Source organism: Oncorhynchus kisutch, unplaced genomic scaffold (genome assembly GCF_002021735.2).
Source record: "Oncorhynchus kisutch isolate 150728-3 unplaced genomic scaffold, Okis_V2 scaffold1655, whole genome shotgun sequence".
In the NCBI taxonomy this organism is placed as follows: domain Eukaryota; kingdom Metazoa; phylum Chordata; class Actinopteri; order Salmoniformes; family Salmonidae; genus Oncorhynchus; species Oncorhynchus kisutch.
In genome coordinates, this window is record NW_022263600.1 from 17,045 (window position 1) to 26,608 (window position 9,564).

The following is a 9,564-nucleotide window of genomic DNA, read 5'->3' on the forward strand; positions in this document are numbered from 1 at the left end:
GTACAAATGACAGGAAAATCGGAACTCTACAATAAATACTCTGTATAGGGTTCTATGGTGTAATGGTTAGCACTCAGGACTCTGAATCCTGCGATCCGAGTTCAAATCTCGGTAGGACCTACCTTGATTTTGCAGTGACACACTCCTCCCCTGTCAACTTTTAAATAGTTGCGTGAAAGAAACAAGTGGGTGGGAGTCGATAAGCACTCTTGTTACGCACGAATGGCTAGCCTACGGTAAACGCATACTATGAGTGCCTGGTAGTTGACACCGTTTCTGGCCAGGAAACAGAGTATTGACTACAGGGTTCTATGCTGTAAAGGTTATCACTCAGGACTCTGAATCCTACAATCCGAGTTTAAATCTTGGACGATACTACCATGTCAATTAATTTGCCTCGTGGAAATAGAATATAGCTGTCCAAATATTGTTGTCAGTTGAAAGTATTTGCAGCACGTGAAGGAACGACAGTCCGCTGTTGCTAATTACACGCAGAATTTTTTTTTTTCAATTTCCATGTGGATTTAGAATATGGTTCTATGGTGTAATGGTTAGCACTCTGGACTTTGAATCCAGTGATCCGAGTTCAAATCTCGGTAGAACCTTCCTATTTTTGGTGCTGAATTATTCACATGGCCAACCAAAAACCTCATAATCTGATGTTTATCCGGTGTACAAATGACAGGAAAATCGGAACTCTACAATAAATACTCTGTATAGGGTTCTATGGTGTAATGGTTAGCACTCAGGACTCTGAATCCTGCGATCCGAGTTCAAATCTCGGTAGGACCTACCTTGATTTTGCAGTGACACACTCCTCCCCTGTCAACTTTAAATAGTTGCGTGAAAGAAACAAGTGGGTGGGAGTCGATAAGCACTCTTGTTACGCACGAATGGCTAGCCTACGGTAAACGCATACTATGAGTGCCTGGTAGTTGACACCGTTTCTGGCCAGGAAACAGAGTATTGACTACAGGGTTCTATGCTGTAAAGGTTATCACTCAGGACTCTGAATCCTACAATCCGAGTTTAAATCTTGGACGATACTACCATGTCAATTAATTTGCCTCGTGGAAATAGAATATAGCTGTCCAAATATTGTTGTCAGTTGAAAGTATTTGCAGCACGTGAAGGAACGACAGTCCGCTGTTGCTAATTACACGCAGAATTTTTTTTTTTCAATTTCCATGTGGATTTAGAATATGGTTCTATGGTGTAATGGTTAGCACTCTGGACTTTGAATCCAGTGATCCGAGTTCAAATCTCGGTAGAACCTTCCTATTTTTGGTGCTGAATTATTCACATGGCCAACCAAAAACCTCATAATCTGATGTTTATCCGGTGTACAAATGACAGGAAAATCGGAACTCTACAATAAATACTCTGTATAGGGTTCTATGGTGTAATGGTTAGCACTCAGGACTCTGAATCCTGCGATCCGAGTTCAAATCTCGGTAGGACCTACCTTGATTTTGCAGTGACACACTCCTCCCCTGTCAACTTTAAATAGTTGCGTGAAAGAAACAAGTGGGTGGGAGTCGATAAGCACTCTTGTTACGCACGAATGGCTAGCCTACGGTAAACGCATACTATGAGTGCCTGGTAGTTGACACCGTTTCTGGCCAGGAAACAGAGTATTGACTACAGGGTTCTATGCTGTAAAGGTTATCACTCAGGACTCTGAATCCTACAATCCGAGTTTAAATCTTGGACGATACTACCATGTCAATTAATTTGCCTCGTGGAAATAGAATATAGCTGTCCAAATATTGTTGTCAGTTGAAAGTATTTGCAGCACGTGAAGGAACGACAGTCCGCTGTTGCTAATTACACGCAGAATTTTTTTTTTTCAATTTCCATGTGGATTTAGAATATGGTTCTATGGTGTAATGGTTAGCACTCTGGACTTTGAATCCAGTGATCCGAGTTCAAATCTCGGTAGAACCTTCCTATTTTTGGTGCTGAATTATTCACATGGCCAACCAAAAACCTCATAATCTGATGTTTATCCGGTGTACAAATGACAGGAAAATCGGAACTCTACAATAAATACTCTGTATAGGGTTCTATGGTGTAATGGTTAGCACTCAGGACTCTGAATCCTGCGATCCGAGTTCAAATCTCGGTAGGACCTACCTTGATTTTGCAGTGACACACTCCTCCCCTGTCAACTTTAAATAGTTGCGTGAAAGAAACAAGTGGGTGGGAGTCGATAAGCACTCTTGTTACGCACGAATGGCTAGCCTACGGTAAACGCATACTATGAGTGCCTGGTAGTTGACACCGTTTCTGGCCAGGAAACAGAGTATTGACTACAGGGTTCTATGCTGTAAAGGTTATCACTCAGGACTCTGAATCCTACAATCCGAGTTTAAATCTTGGACGATACTACCATGTCAATTAATTTGCCTCGTGGAAATAGAATATAGCTGTCCAAATATTGTTGTCAGTTGAAAGTATTTGCAGCACGTGAAGGAACGACAGTCCGCTGTTGCTAATTACACGCAGAATTTTTTTTTTTCAATTTCCATGTGGATTTAGAATATGGTTCTATGGTGTAATGGTTAGCACTCTGGACTTTGAATCCAGTGATCCGAGTTCAAATCTCGGTAGAACCTTCCTATTTTTGGTGCTGAATTATTCACATGGCCAACCAAAAACCTCATAATCTGATGTTTATCCGGTGTACAAATGACAGGAAAATCGGAACTCTACAATAAATACTCTGTATAGGGTTCTATGGTGTAATGGTTAGCACTCAGGACTCTGAATCCTGCGATCCGAGTTCAAATCTCGGTAGGACCTACCTTGATTTTGCAGTGACACACTCCTCCCCTGTCAACTTTTAAATAGTTGCGTGAAAGAAACAAGTGGGTGGGAGTCGATAAGCACTCTTGTTACGCACGAATGGCTAGCCTACGGTAAACGCATACTATGAGTGCCTGGTAGTTGACACCGTTTCTGGCCAGGAAACAGAGTATTGACTACAGGGTTCTATGCTGTAAAGGTTATCACTCAGGACTCTGAATCCTACAATCCGAGTTTAAATCTTGGACGATACTACCATGTCAATTAATTTGCCTCGTGGAAATAGAATATAGCTGTCCAAATATTGTTGTCAGTTGAAAGTATTTGCAGCACGTGAAGGAACGACAGTCCGCTGTTGCTAATTACACGCAGATTTTTTTTTTTCAATTTCCATGTGGATTTAGAATATGGTTCTATGGTGTAATGGTTAGCACTCTGGACTTTGAATCCAGTGATCCGAGTTCAAATCTCGGTAGAACCTTCCTATTTTTGGTGCTGAATTATTCACATGGCCAACCAAAAACCTCATAATCTGATGTTTATCCGGTGTACAAATGACAGGAAAATCGGAACTCTACAATAAATACTCTGTATAGGGTTCTATGGTGTAATGGTTAGCACTCAGGACTCTGAATCCTGCGATCCGAGTTCAAATCTCGGTAGGACCTACCTTGATTTTGCAGTGACACACTCCTCCCCTGTCAACTTTAAAATAGTTGCGTGAAAGAAACAAGTGGGTGGGAGTCGATAAGCACTCTTGTTACGCACGAATGGCTAGCCTACGGTAAACGCATACTATGAGTGCCTGGTAGTTGACACCGTTTCTGGCCAGGAAACAGAGTATTGACTACAGGGTTCTATGCTGTAAAGGTTATCACTCAGGACTCTGAATCCTACAATCCGAGTTTAAATCTTGGACGATACTACCATGTCAATTAATTTGCCTCGTGGAAATAGAATATAGCTGTCCAAATATTGTTGTCAGTTGAAAGTATTTGCAGCACGTGAAGGAACGACAGTCCGCTGTTGCTAATTACACGCAGAATTTTTTTTTTTCAATTTCCATGTGGATTTAGAATATGGTTCTATGGTGTAATGGTTAGCACTCTGGACTTTGAATCCAGTGATCCGAGTTCAAATCTCGGTAGAACCTTCCTATTTTTGGTGCTGAATTATTCACATGGCCAACCAAAAACCTCATAATCTGATGTTTATCCGGTGTACAAATGACAGGAAAATCGGAACTCTACAATAAATACTCTGTATAGGGTTCTATGGTGTAATGGTTAGCACTCAGGACTCTGAATCCTGCGATCCGAGTTCAAATCTCGGTAGGACCTACCTTGATTTTGCAGTGACACACTCCTCCCCTGTCAACTTTAAATAGTTGCGTGAAAGAAACAAGTGGGTGGGAGTCGATAAGCACTCTTGTTACGCACGAATGGCTAGCCTACGGTAAACGCATACTATGAGTGCCTGGTAGTTGACACCGTTTCTGGCCAGGAAACAGAGTATTGACTACAGGGTTCTATGCTGTAAAGGTTATCACTCAGGACTCTGAATCCTACAATCCGAGTTTAAATCTTGGACGATACTACCATGTCAATTAATTTGCCTCGTGGAAATAGAATATAGCTGTCCAAATATTGTTGTCAGTTGAAAGTATTTGCAGCACGTGAAGGAACGACAGTCCGCTGTTGCTAATTACACGCAGAATTTTTTTTTTTCAATTTCCATGTGGATTTAGAATATGGTTCTATGGTGTAATGGTTAGCACTCTGGACTTTGAATCCAGTGATCCGAGTTCAAATCTCGGTAGAACCTTCCTATTTTTGGTGCTGAATTATTCACATGGCCAACCAAAAACCTCATAATCTGATGTTTATCCGGTGTACAAATGACAGGAAAATCGGAACTCTACAATAAATACTCTGTATAGGGTTCTATGGTGTAATGGTTAGCACTCAGGACTCTGAATCCTGCGATCCGAGTTCAAATCTCGGTAGGACCTACCTTGATTTTGCAGTGACACACTCCTCCCCTGTCAACTTTAAATAGTTGCGTGAAAGAAACAAGTGGGTGGGAGTCGATAAGCACTCTTGTTACGCACGAATGGCTAGCCTACGGTAAACGCATACTATGAGTGCCTGGTAGTTGACACCGTTTCTGGCCAGGAAACAGAGTATTGACTACAGGGTTCTATGCTGTAAAGGTTATCACTCAGGACTCTGAATCCTACAATCCGAGTTTAAATCTTGGACGATACTACCATGTCAATTAATTTGCCTCGTGGAAATAGAATATAGCTGTCCAAATATTGTTGTCAGTTGAAAGTATTTGCAGCACGTGAAGGAACGACAGTCCGCTGTTGCTAATTACACGCAGAATTTTTTTTTTTCAATTTCCATGTGGATTTAGAATATGGTTCTATGGTGTAATGGTTAGCACTCTGGACTTTGAATCCAGTGATCCGAGTTCAAATCTCGGTAGAACCTTCCTATTTTTGGTGCTGAATTATTCACATGGCCAACCAAAAACCTCATAATCTGATGTTTATCCGGTGTACAAATGACAGGAAAATCGGAACTCTACAATAAATACTCTGTATAGGGTTCTATGGTGTAATGGTTAGCACTCAGGACTCTGAATCCTGCGATCCGAGTTCAAATCTCGGTAGGACCTACCTTGATTTTGCAGTGACACACTCCTCCCCTGTCAACTTTAAAATAGTTGCGTGAAAGAAACAAGTGGGTGGGAGTCGATAAGCACTCTTGTTACGCACGAATGGCTAGCCTACGGTAAACGCATACTATGAGTGCCTGGTAGTTGACACCGTTTCTGGCCAGGAAACAGAGTATTGACTACAGGGTTCTATGCTGTAAAGGTTATCACTCAGGACTCTGAATCCTACAATCCGAGTTTAAATCTTGGACGATACTACCATGTCAATTAATTTGCCTCGTGGAAATAGAATATAGCTGTCCAAATATTGTTGTCAGTTGAAAGTATTTGCAGCACGTGAAGGAACGACAGTCCGCTGTTGCTAATTACACGCAGAATTTTTTTTTTTCAATTTCCATGTGGATTTAGAATATGGTTCTATGGTGTAATGGTTAGCACTCTGGACTTTGAATCCAGTGATCCGAGTTCAAATCTCGGTAGAACCTTCCTATTTTTGGTGCTGAATTATTCACATGGCCAACCAAAAACCTCATAATCTGATGTTTATCCGGTGTACAAATGACAGGAAAATCGGAACTCTACAATAAATACTCTGTATAGGGTTCTATGGTGTAATGGTTAGCACTCAGGACTCTGAATCCTGCGATCCGAGTTCAAATCTCGGTAGGACCTACCTTGATTTTGCAGTGACACACTCCTCCCCTGTCAACTTTAAAATAGTTGCGTGAAAGAAACAAGTGGGTGGGAGTCGATAAGCACTCTTGTTACGCACGAATGGCTAGCCTACGGTAAACGCATACTATGAGTGCCTGGTAGTTGACACCGTTTCTGGCCAGGAAACAGAGTATTGACTACAGGGTTCTATGCTGTAAAGGTTATCACTCAGGACTCTGAATCCTACAATCCGAGTTTAAATCTTGGACGATACTACCATGTCAATTAATTTGCCTCGTGGAAATAGAATATAGCTGTCCAAATATTGTTGTCAGTTGAAAGTATTTGCAGCACGTGAAGGAACGACAGTCCGCTGTTGCTAATTACAGGCAGATTTTTTTTTTTCAATTTCCATGTGGATTTAGAATATGGTTCTATGGTGTAATGGTTAGCACTCTGGACTTTGAATCCAGTGATCCGAGTTCAAATCTCGGTAGAACCTTCCTATTTTTGGTGCTGAATTATTCACATGGCCAACCAAAAACCTCATAATCTGATGTTTATCCGGTGTACAAATGACAGGAAAATCGGAACTCTACAATAAATACTCTGTATAGGGTTCTATGGTGTAATGGTTAGCACTCAGGACTCTGAATCCTGCGATCCGAGTTCAAATCTCGGTAGGACCTACCTTGATTTTGCAGTGACACACTCCTCCCCTGTCAACTTTAAAATAGTTGCGTGAAAGAAACAAGTGGGTGGGAGTCGATAAGCACTCTTGTTACGCACGAATGGCTAGCCTACGGTAAACGCATACTATGAGTGCCTGGTAGTTGACACCGTTTCTGGCCAGGAAACAGAGTATTGACTACAGGGTTCTATGCTGTAAAGGTTATCACTCAGGACTCTGAATCCTACAATCCGAGTTTAAATCTTGGACGATACTACCATGTCAATTAATTTGCCTCGTGGAAATAGAATATAGCTGTCCAAATATTGTTGTCAGTTGAAAGTATTTGCAGCACGTGAAGGAACGACAGTCCGCTGTTGCTAATTACAGGCAGATTTTTTTTTTTCAATTTCCATGTGGATTTAGAATATGGTTCTATGGTGTAATGGTTAGCACTCTGGACTTTGAATCCAGTGATCCGAGTTCAAATCTCGGTAGAACCTTCCTATTTTTGGTGCTGAATTATTCACATGGCCAACCAAAAACCTCATAATCTGATGTTTATCCGGTGTACAAATGACAGGAAAATCGGAACTCTACAATAAATACTCTGTATAGGGTTCTATGGTGTAATGGTTAGCACTCAGGACTCTGAATCCTGCGATCCGAGTTCAAATCTCGGTAGGACCTACCTTGATTTTGCAGTGACACACTCCTCCCCTGTCAACTTTAAAATAGTTGCGTGAAAGAAACAAGTGGGTGGGAGTCGATAAGCACTCTTGTTACGCACGAATGGCTAGCCTACGGTAAACGCATACTATGAGTGCCTGGTAGTTGACACCGTTTCTGGCCAGGAAACAGAGTATTGACTACAGGGTTCTATGCTGTAAAGGTTATCACTCAGGACTCTGAATCCTACAATCCGAGTTTAAATCTTGGACGATACTACCATGTCAATTAATTTGCCTCGTGGAAATAGAATATAGCTGTCCAAATATTGTTGTCAGTTGAAAGTATTTGCAGCACGTGAAGGAACGACAGTCCGCTGTTGCTAATTACAGGCAGATTTTTTTTTTTCAATTTCCATGTGGATTTAGAATATGGTTCTATGGTGTAATGGTTAGCACTCTGGACTTTGAATCCAGTGATCCGAGTTCAAATCTCGGTAGAACCTTCCTATTTTTGGTGCTGAATTATTCACATGGCCAACCAAAAACCTCATAATCTGATGTTTATCCGGTGTACAAATGACAGGAAAATCGGAACTCTACAATAAATACTCTGTATAGGGTTCTATGGTGTAATGGTTAGCACTCAGGACTCTGAATCCTGCGATCCGAGTTCAAATCTCGGTAGGACCTACCTTGATTTTGCAGTGACACACTCCTCCCCTGTCAACTTTAAAATAGTTGCGTGAAAGAAACAAGTGGGTGGGAGTCGATAAGCACTCTTGTTACGCACGAATGGCTAGCCTACGGTAAACGCATACTATGAGTGCCTGGTAGTTGACACCGTTTCTGGCCAGGAAACAGAGTATTGACTACAGGGTTCTATGCTGTAAAGGTTATCACTCAGGACTCTGAATCCTACAATCCGAGTTTAAATCTTGGACGATACTACCATGTCAATTAATTTGCCTCGTGGAAATAGAATATAGCTGTCCAAATATTGTTGTCAGTTGAAAGTATTTGCAGCACGTGAAGGAACGACAGTCCGCTGTTGCTAATTACAGGCAGATTTTTTTTTTTCAATTTCCATGTGGATTTAGAATATGGTTCTATGGTGTAATGGTTAGCACTCTGGACTTTGAATCCAGTGATCCGAGTTCAAATCTCGGTAGAACCTTCCTATTTTTGGTGCTGAATTATTCACATGGCCAACCAAAAACCTCATAATCTGATGTTTATCCGGTGTACAAATGACAGTAAAATCGGAACTCTACAATAAATACTCTGTATAGGGTTCTATGGTGTAATGGTTAGCACTCAGGACTCTGAATCCTGCGATCCGAGTTCAAATCTCGGTAGGACCTACCTTGATTTTGCAGTGACACACTCCTCCCCTGTCAACTTTAAAATAGTTGCGTGAAAGAAACAAGTGGGTGGGAGTCGATAAGCACTCTTGTTACGCACGAATGGCTAGCCTACGGTAAACGCATACTATGAGTGCCTGGTAGTTGACACCGTTTCTGGCCAGGAAACAGAGTATTGACTACAGGGTTCTATGCTGTAAAGGTTATCACTCAGGACTCTGAATCCTACAATCCGAGTTTAAATCTTGGACGATACTACCATGTCAATTAATTTGCCTCGTGGAAATAGAATATAGCTGTCCAAATATTGTTGTCAGTTGAAAGTATTTGCAGCACGTGAAGGAACGACAGTCCGCTGTTGCTAATTACAGGCAGATTTTTTTTTTTCAATTTCCATGTGGATTTAGAATATGGTTCTATGGTGTAATGGTTAGCACTCTGGACTTTGAATCCAGTGATCCGAGTTCAAATCTCGGTAGAACCTTCCTATTTTTGGTGCTGAATTATTCACATGGCCAACCAAAAACCTCATAATCTGATGTTTATCCGGTGTACAAATGACAGTAAAATCGGAACTCTACAATAAATACTCTGTATAGGGTTCTATGGTGTAATGGTTAGCACTCAGGACTCTGAATCCTGCGATCCGAGTTCAAATCTCGGTAGGACCTACCTTGATTTTGCAGTGACACACTCCTCCCCTGTCAACTTTAAAATA

The 9,564-nt window shown here is 41.4% G+C and overlaps 29 non-coding genes across 29 annotated transcripts; all 29 read left to right on the forward strand.

Annotated features, from left to right (window-relative positions):
• Positions 1–48: 48 nt before the first annotated feature.
• trnaq-cug (transfer RNA glutamine (anticodon CUG)) lies at positions 49–120 on the forward strand. The gene has a single exon. It is a non-coding gene; the product is annotated as a tRNA-Gln (tRNA).
• Positions 121–533: 413 nt separating this feature from the next.
• trnaq-uug (transfer RNA glutamine (anticodon UUG)) lies at positions 534–605 on the forward strand. The gene has a single exon. It is a non-coding gene; the product is annotated as a tRNA-Gln (tRNA).
• Positions 606–720: 115 nt separating this feature from the next.
• On the forward strand, positions 721–792 carry trnaq-cug (transfer RNA glutamine (anticodon CUG)). Its single transcript has one exon. It is a non-coding gene; the product is annotated as a tRNA-Gln (tRNA).
• A 412-nt stretch (positions 793–1,204) lies between these two features.
• On the forward strand, positions 1,205–1,276 carry trnaq-uug (transfer RNA glutamine (anticodon UUG)). The gene has a single exon. It is a non-coding gene; the product is annotated as a tRNA-Gln (tRNA).
• Positions 1,277–1,391: 115 nt separating this feature from the next.
• On the forward strand, positions 1,392–1,463 carry trnaq-cug (transfer RNA glutamine (anticodon CUG)). Its single transcript has one exon. It is a non-coding gene; the product is annotated as a tRNA-Gln (tRNA).
• Positions 1,464–1,875: 412 nt separating this feature from the next.
• On the forward strand, positions 1,876–1,947 carry trnaq-uug (transfer RNA glutamine (anticodon UUG)). The gene has a single exon. It is a non-coding gene; the product is annotated as a tRNA-Gln (tRNA).
• A 115-nt stretch (positions 1,948–2,062) lies between these two features.
• On the forward strand, positions 2,063–2,134 carry trnaq-cug (transfer RNA glutamine (anticodon CUG)). The gene has a single exon. It is a non-coding gene; the product is annotated as a tRNA-Gln (tRNA).
• A 412-nt stretch (positions 2,135–2,546) lies between these two features.
• Positions 2,547–2,618, forward strand: trnaq-uug (transfer RNA glutamine (anticodon UUG)). Its single transcript has one exon. It is a non-coding gene; the product is annotated as a tRNA-Gln (tRNA).
• Positions 2,619–2,733: 115 nt separating this feature from the next.
• On the forward strand, positions 2,734–2,805 carry trnaq-cug (transfer RNA glutamine (anticodon CUG)). Its single transcript has one exon. It is a non-coding gene; the product is annotated as a tRNA-Gln (tRNA).
• Positions 2,806–3,217: 412 nt separating this feature from the next.
• Positions 3,218–3,289, forward strand: trnaq-uug (transfer RNA glutamine (anticodon UUG)). The gene has a single exon. It is a non-coding gene; the product is annotated as a tRNA-Gln (tRNA).
• A 115-nt stretch (positions 3,290–3,404) lies between these two features.
• trnaq-cug (transfer RNA glutamine (anticodon CUG)) lies at positions 3,405–3,476 on the forward strand. Its single transcript has one exon. It is a non-coding gene; the product is annotated as a tRNA-Gln (tRNA).
• A 413-nt stretch (positions 3,477–3,889) lies between these two features.
• Positions 3,890–3,961, forward strand: trnaq-uug (transfer RNA glutamine (anticodon UUG)). Its single transcript has one exon. It is a non-coding gene; the product is annotated as a tRNA-Gln (tRNA).
• A 115-nt stretch (positions 3,962–4,076) lies between these two features.
• Positions 4,077–4,148, forward strand: trnaq-cug (transfer RNA glutamine (anticodon CUG)). The gene has a single exon. It is a non-coding gene; the product is annotated as a tRNA-Gln (tRNA).
• A 412-nt stretch (positions 4,149–4,560) lies between these two features.
• On the forward strand, positions 4,561–4,632 carry trnaq-uug (transfer RNA glutamine (anticodon UUG)). Its single transcript has one exon. It is a non-coding gene; the product is annotated as a tRNA-Gln (tRNA).
• Positions 4,633–4,747: 115 nt separating this feature from the next.
• On the forward strand, positions 4,748–4,819 carry trnaq-cug (transfer RNA glutamine (anticodon CUG)). The gene has a single exon. It is a non-coding gene; the product is annotated as a tRNA-Gln (tRNA).
• A 412-nt stretch (positions 4,820–5,231) lies between these two features.
• On the forward strand, positions 5,232–5,303 carry trnaq-uug (transfer RNA glutamine (anticodon UUG)). The gene has a single exon. It is a non-coding gene; the product is annotated as a tRNA-Gln (tRNA).
• A 115-nt stretch (positions 5,304–5,418) lies between these two features.
• On the forward strand, positions 5,419–5,490 carry trnaq-cug (transfer RNA glutamine (anticodon CUG)). The gene has a single exon. It is a non-coding gene; the product is annotated as a tRNA-Gln (tRNA).
• Positions 5,491–5,903: 413 nt separating this feature from the next.
• On the forward strand, positions 5,904–5,975 carry trnaq-uug (transfer RNA glutamine (anticodon UUG)). Its single transcript has one exon. It is a non-coding gene; the product is annotated as a tRNA-Gln (tRNA).
• Positions 5,976–6,090: 115 nt separating this feature from the next.
• On the forward strand, positions 6,091–6,162 carry trnaq-cug (transfer RNA glutamine (anticodon CUG)). Its single transcript has one exon. It is a non-coding gene; the product is annotated as a tRNA-Gln (tRNA).
• Positions 6,163–6,574: 412 nt separating this feature from the next.
• Positions 6,575–6,646, forward strand: trnaq-uug (transfer RNA glutamine (anticodon UUG)). The gene has a single exon. It is a non-coding gene; the product is annotated as a tRNA-Gln (tRNA).
• Positions 6,647–6,761: 115 nt separating this feature from the next.
• On the forward strand, positions 6,762–6,833 carry trnaq-cug (transfer RNA glutamine (anticodon CUG)). The gene has a single exon. It is a non-coding gene; the product is annotated as a tRNA-Gln (tRNA).
• Positions 6,834–7,245: 412 nt separating this feature from the next.
• On the forward strand, positions 7,246–7,317 carry trnaq-uug (transfer RNA glutamine (anticodon UUG)). Its single transcript has one exon. It is a non-coding gene; the product is annotated as a tRNA-Gln (tRNA).
• Positions 7,318–7,432: 115 nt separating this feature from the next.
• On the forward strand, positions 7,433–7,504 carry trnaq-cug (transfer RNA glutamine (anticodon CUG)). Its single transcript has one exon. It is a non-coding gene; the product is annotated as a tRNA-Gln (tRNA).
• Positions 7,505–7,916: 412 nt separating this feature from the next.
• Positions 7,917–7,988, forward strand: trnaq-uug (transfer RNA glutamine (anticodon UUG)). Its single transcript has one exon. It is a non-coding gene; the product is annotated as a tRNA-Gln (tRNA).
• A 115-nt stretch (positions 7,989–8,103) lies between these two features.
• trnaq-cug (transfer RNA glutamine (anticodon CUG)) lies at positions 8,104–8,175 on the forward strand. Its single transcript has one exon. It is a non-coding gene; the product is annotated as a tRNA-Gln (tRNA).
• Positions 8,176–8,587: 412 nt separating this feature from the next.
• On the forward strand, positions 8,588–8,659 carry trnaq-uug (transfer RNA glutamine (anticodon UUG)). The gene has a single exon. It is a non-coding gene; the product is annotated as a tRNA-Gln (tRNA).
• Positions 8,660–8,774: 115 nt separating this feature from the next.
• trnaq-cug (transfer RNA glutamine (anticodon CUG)) lies at positions 8,775–8,846 on the forward strand. Its single transcript has one exon. It is a non-coding gene; the product is annotated as a tRNA-Gln (tRNA).
• A 412-nt stretch (positions 8,847–9,258) lies between these two features.
• On the forward strand, positions 9,259–9,330 carry trnaq-uug (transfer RNA glutamine (anticodon UUG)). The gene has a single exon. It is a non-coding gene; the product is annotated as a tRNA-Gln (tRNA).
• A 115-nt stretch (positions 9,331–9,445) lies between these two features.
• Positions 9,446–9,517, forward strand: trnaq-cug (transfer RNA glutamine (anticodon CUG)). Its single transcript has one exon. It is a non-coding gene; the product is annotated as a tRNA-Gln (tRNA).
• Positions 9,518–9,564: the final 47 nt, after the last annotated feature.